Source organism: Falco peregrinus, chromosome 6 (assembly GCF_023634155.1).
Source record: "Falco peregrinus isolate bFalPer1 chromosome 6, bFalPer1.pri, whole genome shotgun sequence".
NCBI classification, from domain to species: Eukaryota; Metazoa; Chordata; class Aves; order Falconiformes; family Falconidae; genus Falco; species Falco peregrinus.
The window spans coordinates 44,069,638-44,087,488 of NC_073726.1; the positions used below are offsets into that span (position 1 = coordinate 44,069,638).

General features: G+C 37.9%; 1 protein-coding gene across 20 annotated transcripts in view; it reads right to left on the reverse strand.

The window, feature by feature from the left end:
• Positions 1-17,851, reverse strand: part of NRCAM (neuronal cell adhesion molecule) — a 166,010-nt gene that overhangs the window by 112,901 nt on the left and 35,258 nt on the right. For 18 of the 20 annotated variants that reach the window (XM_055808951.1, XM_055808946.1, XM_055808949.1 and 15 more), the window contains exon 2: positions 81-176. The exons of 1 other annotated variant lie outside the window; for it this stretch is intronic. The gene's annotated coding sequence lies outside the window, so the exon portion shown is untranslated. Of the gene's footprint in view, positions 1-80; positions 177-4,624; positions 4,846-17,851 lie in introns of those variants that run through there. One more of the 20 variants, XM_027793420.2, reaches the window with a different exon arrangement.

Below are 17,851 nucleotides of genomic sequence, written 5' to 3' on the forward strand. Positions count from 1 at the left end.
GATAGAAACTTGATACCTGTAGCTTTTTTTCTCCCCAGTTAGCAAGGGAATTTAAAATTTAAAAGGAAAAATTATCTTACCTTTGCACAAATAACTTCTGAGCAAGATGGTCTATCTCTTTACTTTTCCTTCTTTCTTATCCCCTGTATGACAGGTCTTTTATCTTACTGCCTCGCCTGAAAAAATAATATACAACCTGAAATATTTATAGAGGCCAATAATTACGTTCACTGTTAAACTACAACAAAAACATCAGATATGTCTTGATGCAGTTGCAATGATAAATTCAGTTAAGTGGAATGATATTTTAATAGAAGTTAATTTATCTATGTTTGGCTGAAGAAAAAATAAGAAGCATTAGGAACAAAAGAAGCCCCCCTAGGTTTCAAAATCATGTTTTACATTTAGCTCCAAAATAATATAGCCAGTCACATCAGATCAAACCAGACCACCCATATAGTTATCCAGGTTTGCTGTACCATCAGTGAAAAACAGTCAGTGCTTCACAAAGCTTAAGCAAGCCAACAGGAAAACCTAACCACATTTTTCTAATGTGCAGCAACCTAACTTAGGGTGTATTGGTCTGTCTCCTCAGGACTAAGCACTTCAGGGTTCTTTGGGATATGGATGCCCAAGCTTCTAAAAAGACATCTGCTGGAAGAGGTTGTAGCAGCTGACAGCAAGCCTCTACTGCAGGAAGAGCTTTTGGTCACAGCACTTGCTCAGAGAGAGGTACATACTTATAGTCAATTTGCAATGTCTGATCTCCCACTTTCCAGTAGAATATCCTAAATTCTAGTTGAGGGACAGAACTCACTCCCTCCACCCCACCCCCTTAAAAGCACAAGTCAAAGAAACAAGCAGCAGCAGGAGAGGTTTTGAATTCAGCTTCTACCTTCTGCATTTATTCACAAGAATTCTGCACCCAGATTCTCTCCTCTTACTCTTTGTTACTTTATTTTAAACACATTTGAGGTTTTGTTGAGAAGAAGGTTGCTTGGTTTTCCATGGTAATGCATATGTGGAGTTGAACTTTCAAGTAAGCAAGGTTTGAGCAGGATGACAAATTTTGAAAGTGAGCTTCAAAAAACTTCTGAGGATTCCCCTCAGAGTATTCCAACTTTACAGTACGTATGTTGCTCATCTGCAAACTCAACTATGCTTGTTACTATATGCAGTCCTTATTTCACTGACGTGGTGATGAAGTGAAGCTAATAGCAACAGATTAGCATCACTGCAGCACATGTTATTTTATACACTGTACATAAAATAAACATATTTTATATGTAGGAAAGTAATTAAAAGATTATTGTTTACTCTTAGCTGCAAATTGACACTATTTTGTAAAGTACAACAGGAGAGACTGCAAAAATCTCAGTTTACAACAGTGATACAGTAAGATCAGTTTAATTTCCCATCAAACTGGTAACACAATTGTACAGTTTTTTTCAGTATACTTTTAAAAGCTTTTTTTTAAATTGGTCTGCCAATTGGCCAGACCCTAACTGCTGACTCCTGTGGCTGTTCCTTCCAGTAACAAACAGCACTTCTCATAAATTGTTCTTTACCATACTCTTTCAAATCAACTTGTTGATCTTACGTAATAAAGCACTGGAAATAACACATTATTGTTGTAACTCTGGGAGCTTAGCTTATATAATTTATTTCACTGGGGCAAAATTCACTTAGGTAATTCGCTTCATTGCCTTCATCTTTATTCAGGCACTCAAATCCCTTCCAACCCCCTGCCTCTACATTCAGCTGGAACTGCTGCCTGCAAACCAGCAGGACCTTGATGAGCCAAAGTCAACACGTTAACTTGCATTCAGAGCTGCTACATGCATGCAACTCCTAATTGATCAAACCACTGGAGTATGACAACGATCACACGTATTCTATTATATAAAGGAAAGGTAATGGCTACATTCACCCTGCCATTCATGTTGCTTCCTGGCTGGTTCACTCCACCAACTCACTGTCTCCAAGACAAAACCAGAGCATGCTTTAGGGAACACTCCAGCCCACGGGACCCTTCCAAAGGGCAGTATGGGTAAGACTGTCAATTTTGACACTCCACTCTAGACAGTCCCACAGTCCTCTCATGCAAGGCACTGCATCCTCAGTTGCACACTCTACCTGCCTCCATGTGACATGCCAGAGCACACGGACCTAGACTACTAGGCTGCAAAACTGTAACTCTGATGGGCTGCAATACAGCTCTATTTCAGATGCTCTGAACTAAACCCACTAGCTTCCTACTAAGGCTGCAGGAACACCACAGTACTCGGATGAACCTCAGATTGTGGCCTGTCTGTTTTGTAAGAGACTTAATTTTGTAAAACATTAACATGTAGAAGCAGGCCAGCCCTTGCCAACTAGCCTACCTTGACGACAGGAATTTGTTCCTCTCTTGCTGTTATTACCAGTAAAGAGCAGCTGTAGCCTCAAGGGCTACGTTTAAAAGTTAGTCATGATCTTAACGCAGGGATGGCTCGTGTAAGACCTCACACGCAGCAGAAAACCACAGCTCTATTGACAACGCAGGTAATCTTTCCCAGAGCTCTAACACTCAGTAAAAGAGGAAAAGCCTCATCACACTGTTCCACTTACTCTTTTGAAGTAAATATGGTCATGTAATAGTATATATGGTTTGGGACACACTATAACGAACTACAATTTTCAGTGTTTTATTGGGAGAAAAGAAACTGTACTACAGTCAAACAGTTTTTAATTGCTGGGTAAGAAATTGTCAGAGTATCAGTCTCTTTGGATGCCTGGACTACACACATGCTGCTCCAAAAATAAATATTTGCTATACTTCTTCTTGACATATGCAGCTTTAATCTATTTGCAGTCCATGATCAGATTCTTTTGCTGTGGCATTATTTATTTTCTCAGACAGTCTCTTAGAAGGGAGCTTAACAAAAGTTTGAAACTCCAAGGGAATCATACCCATGAGGAGTTCTGTAAAATATGTACAGCAGAGCACCTGAACACTCAAAAATCAACTCAGAGGGAATGAAGAAGCAGAGAAGCAATCTTAGATACTTCTTTTGCTAACAGCTGACATAAAAGTTTGCACTGTTACTCACAATGCTAACTGCACGCAGAGGATACTTTGAATGGCTTGGTGGCATGATCTTACAGAAGTCAACAGGTAAAATCTTATATATTTCATTTTAGCCAGGAAGACTTCATGTCCAAACATGTAAATTAATAATAAAAAGATAATAAAAACAGATGTCTGGTTTTTAAAGTCAGAGGAGCATTTCTACCCTTACAGGAAAGTCACAAGTGAGTGAGGCAGCTTGAACAAAAATAATAATAATAAAAAAAAAAATCATCAAGGAGAAGGGCAAAAAAGATTATTTTAAAAAGTCTACAGATTAGATGTAAGATTTTAAAATTTATTTGCTTGGCCACTAGCACTTGTGGAAATGTAAAACACACTTTTTACTACTTATCCGCACCTGACATTATGCTGTGTACTTACTAATTTAAAAATGTGTGAAAGAACTGAAATTTACATAGCATTGTTGCTTTACAAGTTTTTCTACTAATACCATTGCTAGACTTTGGCAAAGCAAAATTTAGAATGAAACACACACAGACAGTAATATATAACTATGCAAAAAGTTCAAATGTAAAAGTAAAAAATTTTGATTTTATTTTATAATCTGATTGTCCAAATCTAATCTGTATTTAAAACATTAATTAAAAGGTTAACACACTTTAATGTTTTAATGTAACCTTAAAAAGCAATAGAATGACACAATATGCAGCTTTCGGCTTTCCTCTAAAATTAATAATATATCTATACACACACACATATATAAAATTCAGTTTCCTTTTACTTTACAATACTGCAGAAAGTTATTTATTAGAAAATATTTTCAGGGGACCTGGAAACATATTTGCTTTGTGACATAAAATTTATTTAGCGTATTTAAGCACAGTTTTATGCAATCCTATAGGGCAGAGCTCCGTTATTCACCCTCATGTCATCTTTTCTTTCAGAACTAAGGAGTAATGAGCAGCCCTCTGAAAAGCAGAAACATCCCTGTTGGTTGATGAGGGCAGTGATCCATCTTCCTGTCGTATCTGTCTTATTTCTGGAGTGCCAGATGATTCTGACAAAATAACAGTAAAAAATAGTAGAAAAAATATGCTGAAAATAGTAGGGGAAAAAAAAAAAACACCAAAAAACCCTGTTCAGTTTTTCATTTGTCATACACGCATCCTCATGAAGATATTTCCTAAGGCAAGTACTCCAGCCTAGATTATATCAACGTCCATAAGAACAATGCCTTGATTTCACACATATTATAATAATCAAAACAGAACATAAATTTAATCTGATCGTCAACATGATGCTAAATCACGGCCTTCCCTCCATGGGTACAAATTATAACTGCATCAATTTCAATTCCTACACTGTTAACGAAAGTAAAGTATTTCAGTAAGTTACACTGAATAGGTTTATTCTCTTCCTTAGAGATACAGACTGCATTTCCTCATGTTACTTCATTCCAATAAATCAAACCAACTAATACTAAGGCACACAAATCTCAAATATGGAAGTGATTGAGAAGAATCAGAATAGAAAAGTGAAATCAACCATTACCTTATGCATAGAGCTATAGAGTCCTCTTAGTCGTCTTCCCTTTTTGGTCGTTTTTCCCCTTTCTTTTTTAGTGAGAGGTAAGAGTTTGTACCATGGTCCCCTTCATGTTGTAATCTTGACAAACTCTGCTGCTAAGCCCTGCTGTTGCAGGACTGTGTGCAGAAGCACACAGAAGAGGAACCGTTTCCAGCAGCCCGTTGCTTTGTCCTCGGCCCTCCCAAGCTTCTATGTGATCAGCACAGGCTTTGTGGCCATACAATAGGGGTTAAACATTTCCCTGTATTTATTTAAAAGCAGAGCTAAATCTGCTTAGCTGCCCGAACCTTTTAGTAAAACGATGCTCACTCTATTAGGGTGGTTTTTGATTTGTTTGTTTAAGAGTAATTGCCTTCTACCAACAAAAAGAAAAAAGTATATAGTTTCTTTTCATTATACACAGTGCATAAACAATGCAGTCACTCAAATCAACAAATATTTTTGTCCAGATCTTACCTTACCCACAATTTCCCCCTACACAACTACCTGTGACTTGCCTCTTAACTTAGGGCTCTAGTTTCGTTTTTCCTTTATGTTCACTGATGACTTGCCAGCAGGGCAATCCTCTGGTCTCCATTGACAGTGTCTGCGAGGCAGATTATTGCAAAATCTACTATTTTATGCTGAGTGGTGAAACTCCCGTACAAGAAAATAAATATTTAAGTGCACCAAGAAATAAATGAAAACATTTCCGAAGAACTGAATGTGCTTGCCTGCTGTACTAAAGCCACCGATTTCACACACCACATAAACCTGTGGACCACCTCTGCTTTCCAGGGAACTACCTTGAAGCAACACAGGTACAGAACAGTGACTTTTTTTCAGCTCCTAAAGAAAGAATCACTATTTAAAACTTTTTATGTCTGTTCTGCCATAAATCCAGATTATTATAGTTTTTTTAAGTCCAGTTAAAACATTTCTAACTTTAGGGGATTTGCATCTTTTTGTAGGTAGCAGTAAGAATTCTGTCAGCATTTATTAGCACCAGCATTAGTTCAGAACAATAAACTTCATCTGCTCCTTTGAAACCGATTCTGTTCTCAAGGCTTATTAGAACAATGCTGCTCTTCACAAAAGGACAATTTCTATTTAAGAATCTACTTTGAAGCAGACTGTCAGTGAGGTTGAATAGTGACAGCATCCACCTGACCTCTTAAACTTTCTGAAACAGAACCACAGGAACTTAACTGAGCTCCCACTTCATGTATGTGCCATGCTTCTAGAGCTGCAAAGGACTTAGCTGGGAAGGCTAAAAATCTTAGAAGATTACAAGTTACAATTAAAGGCGATTTATTTTTTATGTGAAGATTTATCAACAAATAATGCAGTGTTGATTAGGCAAAACCTCTGCCATTTAAAGTTATTGCTCTTTAATACACATTTACAACTGTATATTCTAATGACTACAGTTGAGATGAAAATGTAAATAATATGCTACTTATCATGCCACAAATGTGGCACAATATTAATCTATTATTTGTATTTAGTAACATTTAATTCTTGTAAAAACTTATTTCTCCAAACCACTATTTTTGTAGTTTTGATCATTCCTTCCAAAATGAAGTTGTAGATGAAAATGGCAACCTTGCAATACAGGAGCTTAACCATTCGCTCCCCTCCACATTTGACAGCATATTACATCAAGAAATCAGCTAAAATATAACCAATTGAACAGATTTTTTGTGTTCAACTGTGTTTAAACAGAAATTGTTCTCTGAATTTTAGAGCTGAATAATGGAGGGGCAAGGCTCATTTTGTCATCTGATTGACCAAGCCTAATCAGAATTATTTCTGCACACTGCTTCACTACAGCCATAGATCCATTAAACACTAAATGCTCCAGAAGCCCATTCCCCTTCAGCTTCCCACTGTGACTCCCACTTTTCAGCCAGTAGCTACTCAGTGGGCTACTCAAAACATTAAAAAAATGGAGGTGCTATATTTAATGGACAGCTCAAAACCCATAGCAACATCTGTCAGTTGACTGTCAGACAACAGCTACCATAATAATACAGACTCTCTGTAATGGAGACTTAAAAAGAAGCCTTTGAACTAGTTCTCTTACCTCCCAACACTTTTTTATTAGGAGGTTTTTAGTCATAGCAGCTATTTTTTTCTTCAATAAGAATGATCATATCTGCCCCAAAAATGTTCAACGAGATATGGTTTTGTTTTTTTTTTTTTATTTTTTGTAATCATAATATTACCTGTGGCATCTTGTTTTACATCTTCTTACTGTTTTAGGCTCTGGATGCCTTTAAACTAATATAACAATTAGGAATGTCTTACTGCACAATTTACACATTAACAAAACTACTTTTTAAGCTATTGAACTGTTCAAGCTGAAAATAACTGTGATATGCACATACAGGGCACAAATGCTTACTTTGAGATCTGCTCATTAGAAAAGATGAAAATCAGATTCTGAAAAATATATAGCAATTGCCTGATAATACTGACTATTCATCTATCTCTTTTTTTTCCACACATTTTTGGCTTTTCAAAACGTCCTCAACTCTTTCCAGACATACGGTAAAAAGTCAGGAAAAGCCACATATTATCTATGCTTTCTAAGGTCAAAAACTATACTTGCATCAAAATTTAGTTAGTGTTACATTCAGCTGAGATCTTCAGGCAGCTCAGCAGCTAACATTCTTATAGATCTTAACCCCAGATGCTGGCCTCAGACTATGGTAGGTCAGACTGTGCAAACAGGTATGGGATCTGTACCTCTAGAAAGACAGCATGGCTCACAATTAGCCAGAGCCCAGGCACAGAAGACCCAAGATAAAAACATGCTTACGCAGTTAGGCCACCACAGTGAAGAAGACAGCAGGCTCACAGTCATAGTACTGTTTCACCTGTTGGCTCAGACACCAAACGTTTTTAAGGCTCCCATATGCCTAAAAATTATAACTGAAGACATGTAAACATTATTCTTTTTAGAGTAAAGACTTACGTATTGAAAAGTATGCTTGGGTATATCATTACCTTCACGAGGGCTTCTGCCATGTCTGCCTGGCTAGGCCAGTATTTGATTTTGATGATCACACAAGGACCAAGACTAGGCAGGCTGGAAGATGTTTATTTATTATTACTACTATTACTGTTTGTTTATTTGAAAAGCAAGAAGGAAAATAATTCAGTTTCCTACACAGGACTTCAGGGAATGCATAGCCTTGATTTAGCTTTATTCCTTGCACATGCTTTGGTAAAGCAATCTATCATTATTTTTCACATTTTTTGCATATGCAAACTGAATTTTTTCTTTTCCATTTTCCAGCTTCAATTTCCTTTACTTCACCAGCAAAGTCTTCTGTAATCATAATTTCGAGTGCAGAAGTAAAATCTATATAGTTTGCAGTTTCTTTACGAAAAATGCCTCCAGGCTAAAGGAGTCTGAAAAGACTTTAAAGTGCGGGTGACATTCAAAAACACAGCTTTCACAGACGTATCAGGATATATAAGATGACTGTTCACTGTCAACTGTGTATCCTCCTCCCAAAAAATCATTCCAAATAGTTGGGCTCAGAGGTGAATTTTGAAGAGTATCTAATATGTTAAGCACTATTATGAGGTGAAAATCGTGAAGATCATGATCCTCTGAGGATTTTGAAATCTATTTACTTTAAAACATCATCATAACCACTTCCACTGATGTTTAGCTGTTACCACTGAAATTTCATGGACTTACTTGAATTAAACTCATTGCTGTCACCTCCTCAGTAATAATTTGTTCTTTTTGGTTTTTTCCTAAAAACATACATAAGGATGCTCTATACCAGAATATAGCCAGTTATTTCTTACTAGTCACCAACAGTTTACGGTAGGCAAAGTATATTTAAATAATTTTAAACTAGACCTGAATAACCTATTATCTTTATTTCAAAATTACTGTAGCATGTACATCCTGACTATGATTCTTAAGACTTCTCTGTCTCCTTTCTACATTTGCTTGATATTCACTGTACCAGCCAAAGCTGGCTGGCCACCAGCTACAGAAAATCTCTTCTCGAACACTTTGGGGATACAGACTCATACTGGTTCAGTTTTTCTGAACCTCTTACAGAGAGAGACTGTTCCCACACCTAAGGCATATAAGCTGTTTATCACACAGAGGAGTTGTCAAGGAGAGTGAGGTTTCCCAGAAGTAACTCCAGCACAGCAGACTGAGAAGAGTCCTCTTCAAATAACTCAAGGTTCATTCACTTTATTATTTTAGTAGTTATAGCACATACAGCTTAGTATTGCCATAGATTCAAGTACATGTACTTTCTGCTTTCATGTTACTTTTTGACGAGGATGTTCCATAATAAGATTCACAGCATTAACTTTAAGTATACTAAGGTTTTCTCTAGTACTGTTCTCCATCCTTTTCCATAAAGGAACAAATGCTTTGCCCTTCGTCTTTATGCACAATGAGTGTCCTTGACTGCTGGATGCCTAAAGCAGTTTAAATACATGGGTTAGAGAGACTCAATTTAAAGCGTAGACAGATGTACACTTCCTAACCTGAGGATGAGATTTATCAGCAGCTAGAAAACCAGCTTCAGGAAGAAAACAGATTTGCTGATGCTGCGCTGCCTGTTGATAAGTGAAGAAGTTACTGAAACAAAAAGTCTCCTAAACACATCTAGTCCGTAGCCTAAATGAATTTACATCAACTACATTAAAAAAAAAAAAAAAGATTGAATGGAATCAAGCCTCAGGGAAAATGGGAAACTAAATCTAGTCACCTGAAACTCCTAAAGGGTTGTTTTCAGTAAGTACACATAGAGCATGCCTAGCATGTAAAAGGACCAGGCTCCCCAAAGCACTGGTACAGCTGTGATTATCTTTAAGATGACAGCCAAAGTGCTGTATGACAGCACTTTCTCCTTTACACAGAGCAGGACTGCTGTGGTTCACCCACTTCAGCATTTTGTCCTCAGTGGCACAGCTTCGGAAGAGAGACAGAGAAGATACTCTCTTCCCCCTGCAGATCACATCTGAGGAACATACTCCAGTAAAAAAAAGGCTCTCGTTTCTGCCCCTTTGTCCTTGCTGTCCAGAGATCCTAAAACATGACAAATAAAGGTTTTCCTCAGAGGTAAAATATGTGGGCTTGAATCTACTTTGAAAAAGGATGTATTTTACCTCCAGTCTCTCCTCCAGGAAGTATTGCAACATCATGGCTGTCTGTCAAAAATGGCACAAACCTGTAATAATTCTCCCAATAAATTTCAAACTTAAGAGCTTCATTCAAAAAAACAGCACCCAGCGGTAAATAAAGCACAGCTCTTCATAGCTACATGCTGCTGGCCTCACAGTAGGGCCCTCAAGGCACCAACTACATTAGTAATTGGTACAGTACAAAGTGGGAAAGGGGGGCATTATAAACTGAGCAGCTACACATGGTACCTGTGTGCATATGTGCACACCCAGACTCGGCAGAGTTAATGGAATGTAGAAAGCCCTCATTTTGCTGTTCTGATGTATTTGCCCATTTAAAAGGAAAAAGTTGCACATTGTAGAGAAATACATCTCTAGGCATCATCTTCCATGACCTTTCACTTCAAACCTGGTTTCTATTTTTGAGGCTAAACAATTAACCTCTATGCTAATCACACACAAAACTGCCTTCAAGTTTAAGTTTTTAAAACACTGCAAGTATTTCACTATGACAGAGCCCTTTAATACTGTATGATTAAGAATTTAAGGTCTAAATTTTAAAAATTTTTGTCAATCGTCTGATAGGTAAATTAATTTTGATGACTACTGATCTGGAAGGAATTTCAACTGTTGACCTGGAGATGTAAAAAAAAAACCCAAAAGCTTTAAACCATTTGTTCCTGCAGTCTAGTCAGAAATGCATTTGATTTTAAATACATTCGAATAATTTGGTATTACTTATGGGAAGAGGATATTTGATGTTTTTCTTTGTAATTATACTCCCAGTTTCTAAGTACTGTCTCTCAATGTACTATCCACATCTGCACAAAGACTATATGTCATTAATATTTTGTAAGTTCTCAAATGACTTAGTGTAGCAGCTAACTTCTCTGAAATTGTGCTTCATGAATAAAGTAAATATTTAATTTTTGGGATAGCCACTGAAAGTGTTAAGCAGTAGCCACAAAAGCATAATGGCTTCTTTCCCTCTGCAACAACAGAAAATAGAACGATTTGTATTTTATTTAAAGACAGTAAAACTACATGGCAATAGCGGTGAACTGAACAATAAAATTGCACACTCAAAAGAGTTTCAGCAAGAAAATGCAGTATGCAAATACTAGCAATGGAGGAAAAAAAAGTAGTAGGATGTATGGGGTACCCAAAAACCCCAAAAAGGAGGGTATGATTAATGTAGACATAAAGTCATTATCAAAATATTTAAGTATGGAATTTTTATTAAAATAGTTAACATTAGATTCATTATAGCCAAATTCACAGCAGGCTCAGTTTTTTATTTGCATGCACTGCTTGATTTTGTGTTCTGTACAGCAAGAGAAAAAAATATTCACACATACATACAAAAATGGGTTTTTTAAGCAGTGATAAATCCCAGAAAACTTGTGCCCTGTACAGTTTTTTCTTTACTTTACACATTTGTCCAATGACTTACTAAATGCTTTAAAAAAAAAAAAAAAAAAAAGCCTAGACGTCTCCATAAGTAACCTGACCATTGCAGAAGCCTGTTTTGCTGGTATCAAACAGCCTGCTGAACACCTGATGCACCTCACCTCTCCTAGCAGCTTGAGAAGAAAGGTGTTTGGAACCATTTCTGCACCTAGGAGGCTGGAGTTGCCAACCGTCCAGTTCAGTTATTTACTGTCTGCCTTCCGTACAGCAAGTCTGGTTTTGATCAGCCTCAGCTACAGGTGCTGCAGACACAGAACTGGAGCAGCTGGAAAAATGACACAGCTGTAACTCTGACACGAACAGGAACAGATCATTGGATTAAGTCCTCAGGCCAGGTAGTCCCTCCGCAATAACAGTCTCCTCCTTTCATCAGAATCATATGACACAACTCCAAAGGTGTTATTGTGGGGGACTGAAATTATTTTACTTTTCAACTCGAGAGGGAGGAAGAATATAATTTACATATAATTTCTATATTTAAATATAATCCATGTCAAACATTTTTTGCTTACCAAATTGTACGCCTCATATAGAACTGTAAAATAGCCACATGTTTTAAAAACTTGGTGGAGATCTCCATCCCTAGGATGGGTTTTCACTTGCAACAAGAGCCTGCAGTGCTGGATTCCAAATGGCTATGGCCAGGAAATCAATGTGTTTCCAGCAGGTGGCTGAGGTAACAGAAATGTGCTGTGTTCCCCTCCAGAAGCGCAGATAACACATGCATGTAACAAATGCAGCCTGAAGACTCAAAGTTCAGTGAGTTTACAACATATATAGTAATCAAATGTGATCTTAGAAAGTGAGGGACTTCTAAGGACATGACTAAAATTGATGTTGTTTTATGCAGTATACTAGTAACGCTCGTTATTTTGACATAAAGAAAATCATGGTATAGGAGATATCGGTGAACACCCCATTAAAGCTGTAACATCCACTCATCACATAGTTTCCTAATTTACTTTTCTGTCTGTACTGAACACCTCTCCAAACTAATAAAACCCCAGTTCCAATGAGTTACATTTGCCCTTCTTCCCAACAACCTTCATGTCTTTCTGTAACTTCCTTACATACTGGAAAAGTCAATCTTGGAAATTTAATCATAGATGTTTACTTTAGTTACACGTTATGGTCTGTGGATATCAATATATACCTTCCTGAAAGCATACCCTGATAGAAAGATGCTACCTTGTTATCAGTGAAATGCCAAGTTATGACAATCCCAAGTCTTACTGGAGTTCTGCAAAACATATTTGGAAACTACCTTAGCAAACATAGCCTGTTACAGATAATGAATTAGCCTCAAAAAATTTAAAACATTTCTTTTTGATCTTAAATGAGACATTATTCAAGTAGGCCACCCCTGACTTGTAAAATATGCTTTTAGTAATTCTTTTCTATAAATACAGAAAGAAAGATCAGTTTCCATTTAGCGAAGTGTTAGGGGGGTTTGTTTGAAACTAGACTTAAACTTAAAACCAACCAATTTAAATATTATTTTAGCTACTATTTCATTTTTCTTTAAAGAACAGTAAAGTTTATTATGAAGAACAGAAAAGCAATAAATGACTAAAGGATTACTATGTAAAAGCAAAGACTGGGGACTTAAAGACATACTATATTAATGCAGTAAATAAAATCCAAAGTGTATTTCATGCCAACGTTGCTGTGGAACTGTGTTCCATGTGCAAATCAGATTACTTTTTGTGCCACTGCTACAGTGTTGTAGTCTGTCTAGGATAATCCATCAACACAGACAGTGCTGGTATGCATGCACGGTTCTCCCTTATCAGAAAAGTAATACTATTCAGGCAAGGACCACAAGTAGCAAACAATTTTAAAAACATACTTTTACTCTCAAAATACTACAAACAGCAAGAGATTAAGATGCCATTGAAAAAGCCAAATCCAACTGGCATTCAAACAGGTTAAAGGAAGGGGGGAAAAAACGTGTACGAAAAAAATAGCCACTGCAGGTTCTTTAGAAGGATATATAGGCATACATCGATTGAGGTTAACACTAAGTGCTACCAACACACTTTGAAGTACTGAGATAGCTTTTAAAACACACAGCAAGTTACAGCTGTGCTATTATTATTGTTTCATGTTATTTTGACTTTAAACACTTAAAAGATGTCTATTTTATCAAAATAAAAAGAATCCATTAAAGAGCATCTGAACTTTTTTGAGGTACAGATTCAAGTTTAAAGCATGCAGTGCAAAACTTTCAGTTTCCAGTTCCTGGGGCCACTTGAAGAATTGTGCCTTCACAAGTTACAACACTACCAACTCAATGAACATACCTATATTTAAAAAAAAAAAATAAAGTGTCAATCAAAATCAACACATTTTCTAGAAAAAAAAAATCTCGAGAAAATAATGACAGCTTTTGATAATTAAGAACATCATTCTGTTCAAACTGAATGAGAACACTGAAACCTTATGCTAAGGGCAGTTCTGTTAAAAAAGCTCCTATTATTTTTCCTGCCTTAAAAAGGTCTGACCTTTTCAATTTAACCAGATAAACAATGATGAACTTAAATTAATTTAGGTGACATCAAACAGCAGAGCAACAGTATCTGTCAGCTGAAGAAACTATATGTTCCCTCATCCCTCCTGTGTTAATATGGAAGTTAATAAAATTCAAATGTGCACGTATACAGTGAAGTGTAAGAGCCTTCAATTATTTGGAAAATGCAAATAAAAAAAAATCTTTTTAATATAGATTTAAATATAAGACTATTTTAGAGAGTATTGTACAAGCTTCAAATCACCATTTAACACGGCACAGTCAAATGGCAGCTCTTATTTTACACATCCTATTGAGAGCTGAAATGACTGAGGACTACAGAGCAGCATCAGATGGTATACTCCCATATAACAATTACACAAGCTTCAAAAGACAAAAAGCTTAGGCAACGACAAGATCCCGGTAATAGATACTAGTCCTTCACTCTATTCTGCGTGGTCCTGCTAGGCTTATCTGGTTCTGCTTTTTGTCTCCCTCCCACTCGGCAACTACGAGGACTCTGCACCCTCTCCCCAGCCCAATTCTTCTGATCCCAGTCCCCAATACACTGTTCAAACCACGCAGTATCAGCAGTGGCCAGAACCTCCATGTATACATCATACCCCTGTTTTGGCAAACACTGTAATGTACCTGTGTTAGGAGTGCTTTCTGCTAAACATATCTGACTGTCCAAATCAGCCTCCCACTCAAACTCTGCTGCATTCACTGAAATCACTGCAGAATACGTAAAAAGAAAAAGAATGTAGCAGAGGCAACAAATGCATCTGGATTTATGCAGCTACTTCAGGCACCTGGGTACGGCAATGCTGAAAAAAGAGCCCAACTGACTAATAACAACAGTCTGCAGTACTGTCTGTGTAAAACGACAGTAAGATATTTTCATTTTGCACCAAGTACATACATTGATAACACCTGTCAAAGCTACAGGGCATCAAATTAATTTTCACCACCTGTTGAGAAGGTGAGCAATCTACACAAACCACCTGGCTTCTCTAATAAGCAGCAAAACTTAACCAAGAAAATAACCACCATACTTCTTCCCTTACAACTCCTAGGGATTGCTTTTGCCCCAACAGGAGGGGCAAGGAACACTAACAAAACCAAACTTCCACTAGAGATGATTTTGATCTTGGCTACAAGGTTGGAAAACCCAACGTGTTTTTGTGAGCTGGCAGGTGATTAAAGCTGTCAAGCTGTGCGCTTTCCCGAAGGGCAGCAGGAACTGGGGTTTTGTGTGCTGCAAATCCCCACTGACTGGCAGGGAAAGAGCTGACAGAGCATCCGCCAGCACCACAATGATGGTGCTGTCACTAAGCCTGGAAGCTGGGGGTTCAACAGTGCTGCAAAACATTAACTCTGGGAGGCAAGAGTAAGAAAAAGACCCTTAAGACTATCAGTAGGTATCTGAAAATAGAGGAGTCAAGTCGTCCGTGCTGGAAGCAATAGAGAATTCATTCCTAGGGAATGGCCAGGAGGTGTGGGTGAGGGGGTGGGCATGTTCTCCAGAAAATTTTGATATTTAACACTCAGGGAGTGTCTGTCAGTTCCTCCTATGTGCACGTCCCTGACCATACAATTCCATATACATTTCATGAACAGCATATGGCAGGATAAACTGTTATCATTAATCTGATCTCTGTACCCATATCAATGATTAAAGCAAATTTTCCAGCAGCAATTTCATCCCTGCCCCTTATATAAGCAGATGATTTACTACATCAACTTCAGCATGCCTTATCACGTGACAATTATAATGCACATGTATTATGAGACTAAAGCTCTATCACACTTGCAGATTTATTCTAATGTTTCTGCTGCATGCTTTATTTTGGAGGTTTTCTGATTTCTTTCAATAAAACCTTCATACTAGATTCTCAGAGAAATTTCTGGAGACAGAAATTCTATCAGATGGCATCATTATAAATAATGACATAGCTTAAAAGCAGAGTTGGGAACTTCAGGTCTGTTACAAGTGATCTAAATAATGACCTTACCTCTGCACAAGTGATCTAAAGAGAGCAAACATCAAAAAATGAACTTCTCTTTGCAAAACACCACCAGTGAAAGAGACAACTTAGGCTTTTGCAGTGGATTACACAGCAGTAGAAAGATGACCCCAAAATTTTGGGGCAGCCTTTGAAGCTCTGTAACGGATACTGTTGAGAAGCACATTTCAGCCTAGATGAACTTTTTGTACATCTGTGTCCCATCTCCTCTTAGCCTTGTCTCATGCTCTCTGCTGATCAAGCTTCAGCTTTTCCAGTTCTTTAGGTTTCTCCTGGTAGCTCCTCTGTTCCCATCTCTTACTCTTACCTACCCCACTCATCCTTTCCGTCCTCCAAATCCACGTGCTTGTTCAATGCTTGCACATGTCCAATCCACGTGCACAAGCTTCCAGTCCTTTAGGCCAATCCTCTTCCCCCCATCCCCCAACTCCACAGGCCTAGTATCTTTGCCAAATCTGTCACATCGAACACATGTGTACTGCTCACAAAAAGGTATCTGCAGGAGGATAAGCACTAAGCTTCTCCACCATCCATACCGTTTGGTCCCTTCAGCTAGTTTTCTAAAATACCATCTCACTTGGGGGCTGTTGGCAATGGACAGCATTCATAAGACAGCACTACTTCTATTTCATTCAACAATGCTCCAACACCATCCTAGGCAGCTCCTGTCACATATACGCTCTTATGTGCCCCAGGACACAGAACATAAATAACCAAGGCCATACTATAAAAACCAGAACATCCTGCTGAGCTGCATCAGAATCCTGGTATTATAACAGACACTTTGAACTGAAGCTTTCAAAACCATCAACTGATTTAAGGCACAGATCACCATGCAGGAGTTGGAGAAGATGCAACACCAAATGCCACTTGGTGTGGAAGCAGCCAGGCCACAAAAGGCTGTATCCCTTACCAGCGCTGAGTCAGCCACCTCACCCCGCCTGCAGGATCCCCTTCTTGCCCAGCAATTCCCAGCCCGTTTCATCAGCTCCACAGCGCCTCACAGACTCTGGGCATATCCATTCTCCCTCTTGCTGACCCTCCTTGCTCCTCCACATTACCAGCCATTCATCCCTCTAAATTACTGACAATCAACACTATTAACCAAAGGGAAAACTTCCTTTTCCCCCTAAACCACTGGTTCTTACGCCAACCCCCAGACTTGGCCAGCCCCCAATGGCTTATTACTATAATTACAAAGAAAGGTTTTTCAGACACCTGCAGGTATGATCTGGGATACATTCAGTGTAGGTACAATATTTGTTACAGCTTATGCATTGCTACTGAAAATGGACAAGCTGAAATTTATTGAAGGCTCTTTAACTCTAACAGTAATAAATAAATGTTTACAGATATTGCAAAATAGAGATCTTTGAAAGAAAGGAAAAGGTTTCTAAACAAAAGCTGACTAAAAAAAAAAGAAAAAAGGTAGAACTTCTACCCTGTTATTATCTCCAAAAGTGACTGAATTACTTTGGCTGAATTTTTTCAAATAAATTTAGCTTGCAGCAAAAACTAGTGTCAAACACCTTTAAAAACAGATAGCACTAACAATCCCTCCCTTAACAATAAAGGGTGAGACATGATCAGTTGTTACAAGTTAAATGTATTTCAATTTTATATCACTGTGCCCGTATGAATTAAAATAACTCAAAATAGGAACAAACACATAACAAAAAACTAATCTCCAGGTTTGAACAGAGCTCTAATTTTAGCTCAGCACTGTGCAAGTTTCTTCAGGTATAATTTTCTTCAAAGTGTCTAAGCATTAACGTATGCAAGTTGTTCTCAATTACCTTTAAAAACTACTGCAGGAAAGGCTGCATCCAGAACTGGTGCACCATAAAGCTTGCTCAGATGGCTCTGCAGTGTCTGCTGTGCTCAGAGCAATACCTGACTTTTGACTCTGTGTTCCCACATTCTTAGAAGCCGACTTTGGATTCAGGACTGCATCAAGCACCAGATTATACTTAACTGTATGCATACATGTCATCTACTTAAACAACTGGGGAAGCAGGTGGGATCCAACTAGAA